The following is a 12,508-nucleotide window of genomic DNA, read 5'->3' on the forward strand; positions in this document are numbered from 1 at the left end:
GTTGTACAAATTGATATCAAGTGTTTGTGTGTGTGTGTGTTTATGTGTGTATGTGTTTATGTGTGTGTGTGATGTGATGTGTCCTTCCCCGCTGCATGACAGGATTACAATGAAATAGGGGGCCTTCGTGGACAAGATCGCTTCCCTTTCATAATTGCTCCTCCGTGCATCACACATCATGATTCTGCATGAATTAATAGTGTTGTGGTTTGATAATATATAAGTCATTAGTGTCATAGATTGCCATGGTAATTAAACATAGATCTTGTAGTTCATTAGAGTGTGGCGTCCTCCTGAGAGGCAACATTGATTCATCATTTTCATAACTGCATTCTATAACTTACAACACATTTCATGCTTTGCCGTGTATAAATGCAAACAGTGATAGAGTACTTTCATATCTACAACCAAGTAATGGGACAGATCCATAGAAGAGCTTTGCTTAATTTCAGTAATTCTGTGGTGCTGCTTCAGTCAAACCATAGAAAGGTTTTCTGTTTTAGAGGTTTTTTGTTAGACTCTCGTGTCTGAGTGCAAAAGAAAATTCATTTGTTTTCACTCCGTGGCATTTGTCAGAGTATAGTTGCGTGTGACAGAGTATAGTTGCGTGTGACAGAGTATAGTTGCGTGTGACAGAGTATAGTTGCGTGTGACAGAAGTAAACTGCTGTTTTCTCCCAACCAGGAAATATTGTGTTTCTCTGGTTCAATGGTTCCATGTGAACACAAAAAGGTGAGCGTAAAAAACACCCCTAATACACGTGCGTACACACACACACACACACACACACACACACACACACACACCTATATGGTCTACAAAGTACTTTGTGCTTGCAAGCATGCAGAGATTTGTAAAGCCAATTTGTTTAGATTAGGGTGATTGTGTAGGCTTTTCTGAAATGTCTGGAATAATGCTAATTTCTTTTGCACCTCTGAGGATTCCAAGGTGTTTTGGTGAGTTAGTAGCCTTGTTGATAAAAAAAAATGAAAGACACAAGTATCCGATACAAATTTCCTATAAAATGTTCTCTGCATCAGATAACATCCTAGTCCAAAATTTAGTAGTATAATGTTCTCGGTTGTTTAACTAAAATAACTCTTGAAGCCTTATCTGATGACCAGTGCATCGCAGTGCCAGGTGGGACACAACACGTCTTTGCTGGTTTGTGACTAACACAGTCATCATCTTGCTCGTCTCGTGTGATGTTTAGATAGTGTTAGATAGTGAATGTGATGTTTAGATAGCATAGATAGTGAATCAGCTTGCGCCCTTCATCTCCATCTCCTCATACTCACACCACAACAATGTATGAGCCGTTGACTCAGAGTATATAGTTCATATGCACTGATACATTCCTTTGTTTGTGCTACAGTATATCTTGCTATACATTCTCTAAAATATAACTTTACTCAATTACATATTCTATATGATCTCTCTGAGGTCTGAGTTTATTAACCTCAGTGAAACAGACTGGTCTGTCAGACTCTACACACAACAACCTCCCCAGAAAAAAAGTTTTTGTTTATGACTTAGACTAAATTACCCATGGGATCCCAGACCAGGCAGTCATTTGCCTAATCCCTGTTAACATTTATCAGGCAGCAATGCTGGGAACTTTATTAATTTCTGATGGCACACCTAAATCCCACACTGTGTCAGAGGGAATAAGAAGCTAATTCCACTCATCCATGGGATGGTACTATGACAACTGACTGAGCCTGATGATGTCAGCATTGACTTCCGCATACTTTAGCCACAGAAGCGGCAGAGAATTCACACACTATAGAGAATGTGAACATGTGTGATGTAGAGAAAAGATGCATGAGAAGGGCACTCTACTTGGATTTGACCGTAAAAAATCTGTAGGCCTGAAAATGTAATATTTAAGATGCTTTGATGGATGGTTTTATTATTCAAGGGTTCAAAGGGATTTTACTACTGTCCTTTATTTGATGTTGCACATGTAATGTTCTGTAAACTTTGGTTTTGCAAGCCTTCCAGATACGAGGCCCATGGTGAAAGTGATTGAGCGGCCTTGACTGACAGTGGAAATTATATTTAAACTAAAGCAAGTTGAATAATTGCCTCTTAATAAATAAAACTATCCAGAGTGCTCAATGAAGGACTTATTTCATGAGTTTGGAGAATAAGCTGTAGGCACGATCCCTCCTTGTATTTTAATCGTCCTTTACATTTGGGTTATTTAATCATTTGAGTGTGCTGTCTGCCGAATGAAATGGTAATTCCTCTTCAAATAAGCCCCTCATACACATGCAGATGAAATTTCTCAGCATGAAATATTTATCATACATTCCCGTCTGGGAGCGGGTTGTTCATCAAGATACAGTAGCTGTGGTGACAGTGGTGCTATGGACAGCCACGCGAGTAGACAAGCCATGGGGAACGGGCCTCAGAGGTCTGGCTCTGTTGGCGAGGAGCCCGGCAGGGCCTTGATCCAATGTCAGACTTCCTCTGACCTGCCTGACAGATGACATTTCCATCCGTCAAGCGATCTGCCACGGCATCCGGTCAAACTCTGAAGGTCAGTGTTCTCACTGAGGCCTGGCTGATAGATAGAGTGTGTGTGTGTGTGTAGGGGGGGGGGCACCCGGACTGGTATTAAACAATCAGGGGTTAGAGGACTCCCAGAGGCCACCAGCATCCCCAGAGATGGGAGAAACAGAGATGCCATGTATGTACAGTATATTGCACACGCATGAAGATGAAGCAGTACATTTTATCTAAACTGCCTGAATGGGTGAACAAATAGCACAGGCAAGCTGTTTACACTGGGCCAAAGCCTCAGAGCCTTGTGTAAGCTCTGGGAAATTGGATGTCACATTTAGCAGCCCAAATGGCCAAAACCAAAAGCCAATATTATGATAAAACACTGGTCTCTATTTCAAAGACCTTTGTGGGAGGGAGAAAGGGAATTTTCACAGGGAAAGGGAATAAATTGGCCCAGCCATTGCTTCATACCAATTAGCCTTGCCATAATTGTCTATGTAAAATTGAGCAGCAAAACAGTACCAAATGTGTTAAATGGCTGAACTTAATTTAGTGTTCTGTTCCTTCTTGGCCTCTAATTCAAAGTCTTACTTTGCAACAGGATATCAACAGTGTCAGGTAAAACAGCATTTGAACAGGTTTATGTATGGCCATCATTAGAAGGCCATGGTCAGGTACAGTCCATTATACATTAGATTCTAGCCTGTTAAAGATTTTAGTAATCCACGGAAGTAAACCACGGAAAAACATATTTTCCAAGAACATTTAGTTCTATTCATAAGAGTCCTTTAAGAAGAGCATGAATCATGGTCTCAAATTGTCCTTGAACTATTCATAAGAATCCTGAAGAGCATGAATTCTGGTCTCATCCACACTGTTCAGGACAATCTCAAGTGTAAACATAACTGTCACATAATTGTGTATGTAATTGTCTTGTGTGTGTGTGTGTGTGTGTGTGTGTGTGTGTGTGTGTGTGTGTGTGTGTGTGTGTGTGTGTGTGTGTGTGTGTGTGTGTGTGTGTGTGTGTGTATGCACTCCGTTCTCTCGTTTACATCCATCTCAGGTGCCCTCTGTGTTGTTTATTAACACCAGATTACCATGGCAATAGGGCAGCCTCCCGTGCACAGTAATAAGAGGCATCGTGTGTGTGTGTGTGTGTGTGTGTGCGTGGGCTGTGTTTATCGCCTCTCCGCCAAGACGAGTACGCGGAGGATCTGCCAGCGCTTGCCTGACATGAATGCCAGTGCCACTGATAAAGGTCAACGAGAATGAGATGAGCCCGTTGATGTTTGCCCGGCCTAATTAGCTCCCCGCTCGCGTATACCCATCTCACCCCCGCGCGTGGTGCCAGGGCTTGCAGTGCCCAGGCTCTGGGATATGACCAGTCCAGACCGTCACGGACTACATTATACACTGCCACCAGCACAAAGAACGTGGACAAAGATTTATGACGAGCAGGATGCAAAAACATGGAGTCTCACAAAGAGAGACTGCAATGTACAGTAGTGATAAAGGATGATTAGAAATAACTGACAGCTGTCTGGATGAGAAGGAAATGTTTGGGGGGATGGAGGGGGGGGGGGGGGTGTTCTTTGTACCCTCCTATAGCAAGGAGGGTTTTTTTCCACTATAAAGTGATCTCTGTAAGTGAATTCAAGCAGCATCCATTTAAAAATCCATGTTAATGCTTTGAAAGAAAATCTAGATTTCAGTGCAGTGCAGAAATGTAAGGAATCCTGGTGCCATTATGAGTTGGTTGCTGACTTAAGTATCCGGTCATGTGAGGAAAAGCAGGAGTTCTGTCAAAAGTGGAATGAATATGATTGAATGAATCGTGACTGCTTGGCTGTGATGTTTTTTGGTGTGTCTGTGCGTGTGTGTGTGTGCACGTGTGTGTGTGTGCGAGAGAGAGAGAGAGATAATGTATATGTGGCTGATTACCTCTTATTGTTCATCTACGCATCTACAATATGTTACAACCCTAAAAGCTGTGTAACTTAATAGAGCTTAATCATAATATAAGAGTGTCAGCATTCCATACTAACTATATCAGATGCCCTGAGGATGTTGTAATACATGTGAATGATTGCATGCAAATAGCATTAACATGTCAGAAATTATAATATTCCATTGTCTTTCATACAAACCCTCCTTAAGAAACCATTGAGCACTCCTAACACTGTGTGTGTGCATGTATGTGTGTATATGTGTGTGTATTTGCTATACTTGTTGCTTGCTTGCTCAGGAATTATTTGTCCCCCACACATGCACCATTACACACACACCATTAAAAATGGTGTTTTAACTGAGTCTTGAGTGGAAAGTAAACAGGAACAGGACTAGTGGAGTATAACTGTAATAGAACTCCCCCAGCCTCCACTTTGCCTGTCTCGCTCATAATATCTGCTCTGACGTCATTCCCCAGAGGTCACTGCGCGCTTGCTGTTAATGTGTTGCCAATGAATGGCTTAAGAGTGTGTGTGCCCATTCGAGTATTTTATCCGAAAGGTGCAAATGACACAAGTGCTCGAGCTAAACCCGATTGTGTGTGTCATCTCAGAGCTGCCCTTGCCCTTGAGTGATACCACTGCAAGGCTCGACCTTCAACCAATCTTGATGTAGAGAAGTCCTTTTAGGCAGTCCTCTCACTCTTAACAGATCCTCAGCGTCGAGAGACTTACAACAGATGCCTCTCACTCAAGGTGGCAGCTCTGCATCAGGAGGTAACAGGTTGCTACTGCTGAGTAATGTTGTGACAGCCGTGTGCAGGGGTTGGAGGCTGGGATGGGGTTTGGTGATGTGGGGGTATGGGGGTGTGTGGAGAGAGATAACAATTTTGTTCGGCGGGGATTTGCGACCCTCATGAACAACGGAACACTTAGTAGCGCTCCAGCTCTCCCTCAGCCCCCACCAACCCGGTTGGACATGGCCCATTTTGGCCTCACTCTGTTCACTCGACAAGAGCCGTCTGGGGGTTTGCACACTCTCTCTTTCAGGCCCCATTTAGAGCCGTGGACACGGAGGGTCAGCCACGCCGGCTGTCCCTGGAGCGTGCCGTAATGTACTTCTGCTGTTTGTGTGTGCCTTCCACGAGGCTGCTGGGGAGAAGCTGATGGGGGTGGGGGTGGGGGTGGGGTGGGGGAGGGCAACAGCTGAAGGATGGGTGGGGGTCCTAATGTGTGCTGCCTGATAGCTTCCTGGGTGGAGAGGAGAGTGCAAGTGCTGTTGAGTTTGGGGGGGCGGGGGTCCACTCACAACCAGCTATGGAACTTCACTCGCTCTCTCTCTCTCTCCCTCTCTCTCTCGTCATTCTATTGCTTCTCCCTCTCTCTCATTCCCTCTCTTTGTATTGATTGCCACGTCCAGGGCATAATTAGGCCTAACCGCAGGAAAGAGGGAATACTCTATAGGAAGGACACGGAAATCTGGTAGAATGCTGCCAGTTCGACCCATGCACATGCCCATGAAGAAAAGAAAACAAGTAGGGATAGAACAAGGGAGGCTATTTTGGGGCCTGTCTACAAAAGCCTTTTTATCCGCGGCCTTACCAACACTGGGTGCTGGTGGAGACTGAAGGAATGGAACAACATAGTTAGGCATGGGCAGGAAATCAACAGAGACAGATGGACAGGAAGTGAGAGAGCGAGTGAGAGAGAGAGAGAGAGCAAGGCAGAAGAGCCAATGGCGCAAATGTCACTTTACCTGTCCTCTGTGTTGTCCCAATTTGTCTTGTCAAACAAAGCACACATCTCGCAATGAAACTGGGGTTAGTAATTAGTTTGTAATTACCAAAGGACAAAGAGGTAACACACTGCAATTAGAGTTCATCCCAACCGACATTCCTCTCAGCGGAGAAAAAAGTTAGTCCATTTGAACTGACATGGATAGTAATAACGTTGCTTAAATCTTCATAATAATGTAAACATTTTATACATTTTAACAGTTTGGTGTTTGATGGTATCAGTCACAGACACATTAATGCACCTTCTGTGGCAGGCTGATATCCCCCAACTTTTCCACTGAGAGACAACAGACGTTACAACTGCTCTTTGTTGTTATGACAAACTGATGGGACATTTTATTTACTTTTATTGTGTGTGTGTGTGTGTGTGTGTGTGTGTGTGTGTGTGTGTGTGTGTGCAGGCCCGGGGTGGGTAATCGGGAGAACAGGGAGAATTCCCGGTGGGCCGCTTCACTCTTGGGCCGGTCGAGGACTTTTACATTTGTCACGTTAGTCTATCTTCTCTTAAAGCAGGCTACACACGTTCTGACACCGCAGCCTCTGCATGGGTTGTACCATGTGAGGGAGTTCTCCCCTCCCAAATAGAGTTGGTTGGGTCCATAGCCCATCTTTTCCAAAACGTTTTCTTAGATAGAATAGGGAGGAGATACAGAGACAGCATCCAGTGAGACAACAGTCCAGCAAGAGATCCCAGAGGCACAGGCAGAAGCTAGTGTAGATGAGGAAGCCTATTATTTTGATTATTTTGCTCATCCTCAAGCACAGGATCTAGACACATTTTTCAATTACCATCCACAGCAGCCCACAAAACACCACCTACTAGCTAAAGTTTTTCACAGCAAGCATGGCACCAACCGCAAGTGGTTGACATACAGTGGAAAAACACAATCACTGCTTCTTACTGCTTAATGATGTGGCAGTTTTCCTCAGGGAGTCTTATAAACGTATGCAGACTTGGGAAGAGACAAGTGAGGACAAAAGTCACAGGAAACTGAGCCCAATAGGGGAAACCAGGTGGTGGGCTAAGGATCAGGCTCTGACTAAGATCTTTGGGTGTTTTGGTAATCCGCAGGATGCATTGTTTGTTGACCTGCTGCTGACCCTAGCCTCGGTTGAGGGAGATAGAAGTATGAAGTCAACAGTGAGGGCCAAAGCAAAGGGATTAATTGAAAATCTGCTGAAATATGAGATTGTCCTCATTGCTCAAACTTTCCTTCGCATTTTCCAACATACATCTCCCCTCTCCAAGTACCTACAGACGCACGGAATGGACATTTTGTCCGCTCATCGTCTGGTTGACGGGACAAAGGATAACCTCAAAAAATATGTCAGGGACTTTGAGGGAGTGAAAGTGGCAGCTGATAAGTTTGTGAGTTGGGCCAATGAAAAGCTGGAAGAGATGGACAACTATGAGCTAGTTGTGCAGACTGCACTTCCAGAGAAGCGTGTCCGAAAAAAGAAAAGAATGCCAGGAGAGCTTTTAGATGATGAACCAGTAGCCTCATCTGATGCTGCTTTTGAGGTGAATGTCCATAATGTTATTCTGGACATTGTGGCAGGTAGCATAGATAAAGAGGTTTTCAGCAAATGCAAAACTTGCCTCAGATTTTGCTAGTCTTGACCCTAAAAACTTTCCTGAAATAAAGATAAATGGGCTCTCAGCACTGCAGGAAATCAGTAAATGTCTGCTTAGGTTTGATGACAGAGCTACTGTTAGCACATTACAAACTGAGCTGTCTAGCCTGGCATACCAGTGGGAGAGACTGGAAAAGTCCTGAATTGAAGGTTATACTGTCAGGACATGTAGTGAGGTGACACAGGAAGGTCAGGAGGATAGTGGTGGACTGCCATATATGGAAGAACCAGAGATGGAGCTTGAAAGCAGGACCTGTTCCCCCTGCAAAAACTGTGCCATTTGTGTCCATTTAATACGCTCACAGTATAACCTCCTCACAGATGCTTATCATGTCATTGGTTTAGCATATAAGTTTCTGTTGACTTTGTCCATCACGCAGGTTGCATGTGAGAGAAGCTTCTCAACCTTAAAATTTGTGAAGAATAGGCTACGAAACTCATTGAGTCAGGACAACTTGGAGGATTTCATGATAATGTGCACAGAGAAGGAAATACTCATGTCTATAATAACGATACAGTTATAGATAAAGTGGCTGAGACCATTGCACTGCTTAGGCGGCTACTGATGCTGTAGATGCTGTTGGTGCTATTCGCAATGTAACTGTAAACTCTCCTGTGAATTTCACTGTGAACATTAGTTCAATAGGCTATGCCTCTTACATTTTATGCTTTATTTATTTATTTCTGATTTTGTTAATTTCTCAACCTATTCATTAATTTCTCAACATATTCATAACCTTTACATTATTTGTTGAACCATGGTGTTAATAAAAACTACAGGATAGTAAGAGCTGAACTATCCAATTTCCACCACCATGGAAAAAGTGGGCCGGTTTTGGACCTGAAACTCCCAGGCTGAAAAGTGGCCCCACTCCGGCCCTGTGTGTGTGTGTGTGTCATTGACGGTGCTGTTGTGACACTCTCGTGATGAATAAAGTATATCTTTTCTAATCTTATCTAGTAATCCATGACACAAATGAGACACTGGGGACACTTGTACATATGTTTTTTTCCTCTACATTTATGTTCACAACACAGATGTACACACAAAAGTTTTAAGGCAGTGATAAGTTTAAAATAAATTAGTTATATTCCTGTTATAAAGGTATTATAACACATTAATAACATTTATGTGAAATCTTCAAGTTTATGTCTAAATTCAACCAGAGGAGCAGACTGAGGCAACTTTGAGAGTTTGCCACGTGTTTAGTGGGTGGCAGGCTTGTGCAAGACATTGGCATGTTACATAACTCAGTTTAGATTGCACAGTGAATTGGGATATTGCTTCTATTATGTTTGATACGTGTATACTGAATCCCCACACTTTCCATCACATCTAACCACTAGAAGCACAGGCAACCCCTTACAGCAAAAAATGAAATAGCATCTTCTGGACACACTGCTAATATAGCATAAGATGGTGATACATTATCTTCAATCAACATGAGGGCTTTACATGAAAGGAGGGAGGAAAAGGATTGATCGGTACCAGCATTTTAACTTGTGAGAAACCTCTGTCGGCTTGCAATTCCATCAACATTTAGATCACAGAAAAAGCAATATAGTATACAAGAGCCTGGCTTATTGCAGACAACAGAGAATTCAGACAGATGGCTGCATATCCCCTGCAAATAGCAACCAATATGGAGAGTCTTATGACTCAGGTTATTAATCATTTGTGAGCCCTGGTGCCTCCAAATATCCTCAAAGCATCCAGAGGCCTCCAACCGAGCTGGCAAGATGTATTGATGGATTTCACTCTCATTAACCTTTAGCTAAACAACACGGTGGAAATGGGGGAAACGCATGCAGAGCGATATGAAGATATTAGAATGCCTTGGGCCTTGAGCTTTCGGTCCCAATGTTGTGGAGGCACATGATCGAAACCAACTTGTCTTTTCACATTGAGCCCTTTTGAACTTCTGTCTAATTGCATGGCATGTTTTGCTGTATGCATCACACTTTCAGTACATTTCCACAGAACATTCTGGATGATGCATGGAAAAGGTTCATGGGCAGATTGCACCAGTTTTCTATCATGTTTCTTGCAGTGGTCCTGCCAAAACCATACTGCAGACAGTGATTTAAGTTAGTATTGACTCATTCAAACATACTGTACCAGTGATGCATGCTTACACAGAGATTATAAAGAGAGAAAAAGAGAGAGAGAGAGAGAGAGAGAGAGAGAGAGAGAGAGAGAGAGAGAGAGACTATTATGCAGATGCTGCTCCACATTGTTTGCAGAAATATGGTTTCCCCCTCAGGACATTTTGGTGAAAGTTTGGGAGAGGAAAGGTTCAGACTCAGCCGGATACCAGACATGGCCCATCTCAGGTTTACATTGATTTTTATTTATTTATTTAATGAATGGTCACTACAAGGCTGACCATTTTGTGCAAAAAGCATAACTGTGTCATTTCATCCTCTGGGACTGAGTTCAGAACAGAGAAGTACCATTGGAAGAAAATAAATAAAGAAATGGGTGAGTGATGAGTGTACAATGTGAAGTTAGCTATGGAGGGAGTACCAAGTACCTTCAACCAGGTGAAAAAGATTCATAAAATTGTCACAATGTCACATGTCTTTATTATTGAATAAGTTGTCTTGTTTTTGGACCTGCCTTTATCACTTTATCACATTTTTAAAAAATATTAGCCAGGATATTTTAAATAGCATTTCTACAGTTATTGTAAGGCCTGACTTGCTGCAGCAGTCTGGACAGCAACAGACACGCCCACTCCAGTCTTCCACGGCTTCCCCAGAGTTTTGACACCTGTGACTGATATCTAATTAGCAGACTTGCCCTATAAAAGAACCAGGTTGCCTCAACGTGAGGTATTGTTTGTTTCAACTCTACTAAGCTTCGTCTGATTGTGAAAAAATTAAATATAGAACTTGTTTAGCCTACCCACTTTTGGCCATACCTGCCTGTTTTTTACGACGCTAAGTGGATTATGTTTTTACAGAGACCAGGAGGTGTCATTGCAAGATATTTTTGTATATCAAGAGAATGTGCGCTCATTGTAGTAAATTGTGCGCTCATTTTACTAAATTGTGCGCTCATTTTACTAAATTGTGGTCTTATTTTATTATATTGTGTGCACGTTTAACTAAATTGTGCGCTCATTTTACAAAAATTAACAAGTAAAAAGTAAATCATGCACACATTTTATTAAATCGTGCTTACAATTTAGTTAAATGAGTGCACGTTTTCTGGATATACACCAAAAAATATCTTGCAATGGGCTCCGTACGTTGTTCGCCCTGTCTTTTGTAATCCTTGTGTAGTGACCTTGGCTTGTTTTTTCATTGGACACTCTTTGGATTGTGGACTTAGTAGCTTTGCTGATGAAAATACCAAACTGCTCTTGAGTGTGAGACCTTATTTCATCACAGTCATAAAACTGACAGCAATTCAAGTCAAACCTGTGTGGTGCCACTTGTCACAGGTACTCCACTGACTTATCTGTCCTGACGTCCAACACTCTTAATTATATTCCCAGCCTTCCGTTGATGAAGGGAGTGGAAACTCGAAGCTCCTGTGTCTGCCTCATTAATGTACTGGTATTATGTGCTCTGGCCCTGACAAAACTGTACAAAAAGACAGAAGCGCCATGAATTGTGCATTAGTAGGGAGCTGGATTCTCCCTTCAAGACAAGGCTTTTGATTCTTTTTAATATCAAATTTCTGATGAACTTGTACAGGGGTATGCATGTGTGGGCCAGGTTGATCATTTCCAGAAAAGAAAATATGAAATTTACTGAAATATCTCTTTACCCACATTAACCATTTCAAAATATATATTGCTTAGACAAGCATATGCTAAGATAGTTTATGTTATGGTGCAGTGGAATGGAATGGGATCCAGTACTTCTTTTAAATCAAACGTTATACCCAAACACAAAGAGAAGAGTGTTGGTAAGAAACCATAAGAGTGTGCAAGATGGAGATTTGCCTGAAAATGGGAAATACTCATTCAACTCAGCAATCATCTTGCATGGAGGAAAGGTAATGATTTTCATGGTAAAAGCTTGTAATTTGGCCAAAAAAATGGCCAAATTTTGCCAATTTCCTACTGTGTCCTCACAATCAGATACGAAGTCCCTGTACCCAGTTTGGACTTCATACCATAAAGTGTCTCCGAGATGTTAGCCCACTTTCTGTTTTGCGGCTTCATCGCCATATTTGATTGGCTGTCATGGGCCAATAAAGTGGAATTTGAAAAATCTGACAAGTATCGTTTGTGCAGCTCGGTCTAAAGATCATCTCCGCCAAGTTCCGTGAAAATCAGATGAAATTTTTGACTGCTAAAACTTTCCGTAGAGTGTGGACCAAATCCAATATGGCGGAGGTCCAATATGGCGGAAAGTGACGGGATAGGGGTCGATGAACTGGATGGTCCAAGGATTCAGATGCTACCTCAATTGTGAAAAACAGACAGAAGAGTCAAGGATCATGCGCATCAACGCATGTCCAGCATTAAACTGGTGGTGGCGCTAGTGCGTTCAATGTATATGCATGAAAATTGCTGTGAGTGATTGGGACAGTGTCCTGACTAATGGTATCGAGTTTTGTTAGGTTAACTCAAAGCTTCACCTAGATGTTTGTCCACTTCCTGT

The 12,508-nt window shown here is 42.5% G+C and overlaps 1 long non-coding RNA gene across 1 annotated transcript; it reads right to left on the reverse strand.

Annotated features, from left to right (window-relative positions):
• Nucleotides 1-661: 661 nt before the first annotated feature.
• Nucleotides 662-8,775, reverse strand: LOC121684847. Its single transcript, XR_006023209.1, has 3 exons — nt 8,686-8,775; nt 1,391-1,393; nt 662-673 (listed from the first exon to the last, which is right to left on the reverse strand). It is a non-coding gene; the product is annotated as an uncharacterized LOC121684847 (long non-coding RNA).
• Between the last annotated feature and the right edge of the window lie 3,733 nt (nt 8,776-12,508).

The sequence above is a fragment of the Alosa sapidissima genome, chromosome 16 (assembly GCF_018492685.1).
Source record: "Alosa sapidissima isolate fAloSap1 chromosome 16, fAloSap1.pri, whole genome shotgun sequence".
NCBI classification, from domain to species: domain Eukaryota; kingdom Metazoa; phylum Chordata; class Actinopteri; order Clupeiformes; family Clupeidae; genus Alosa; species Alosa sapidissima.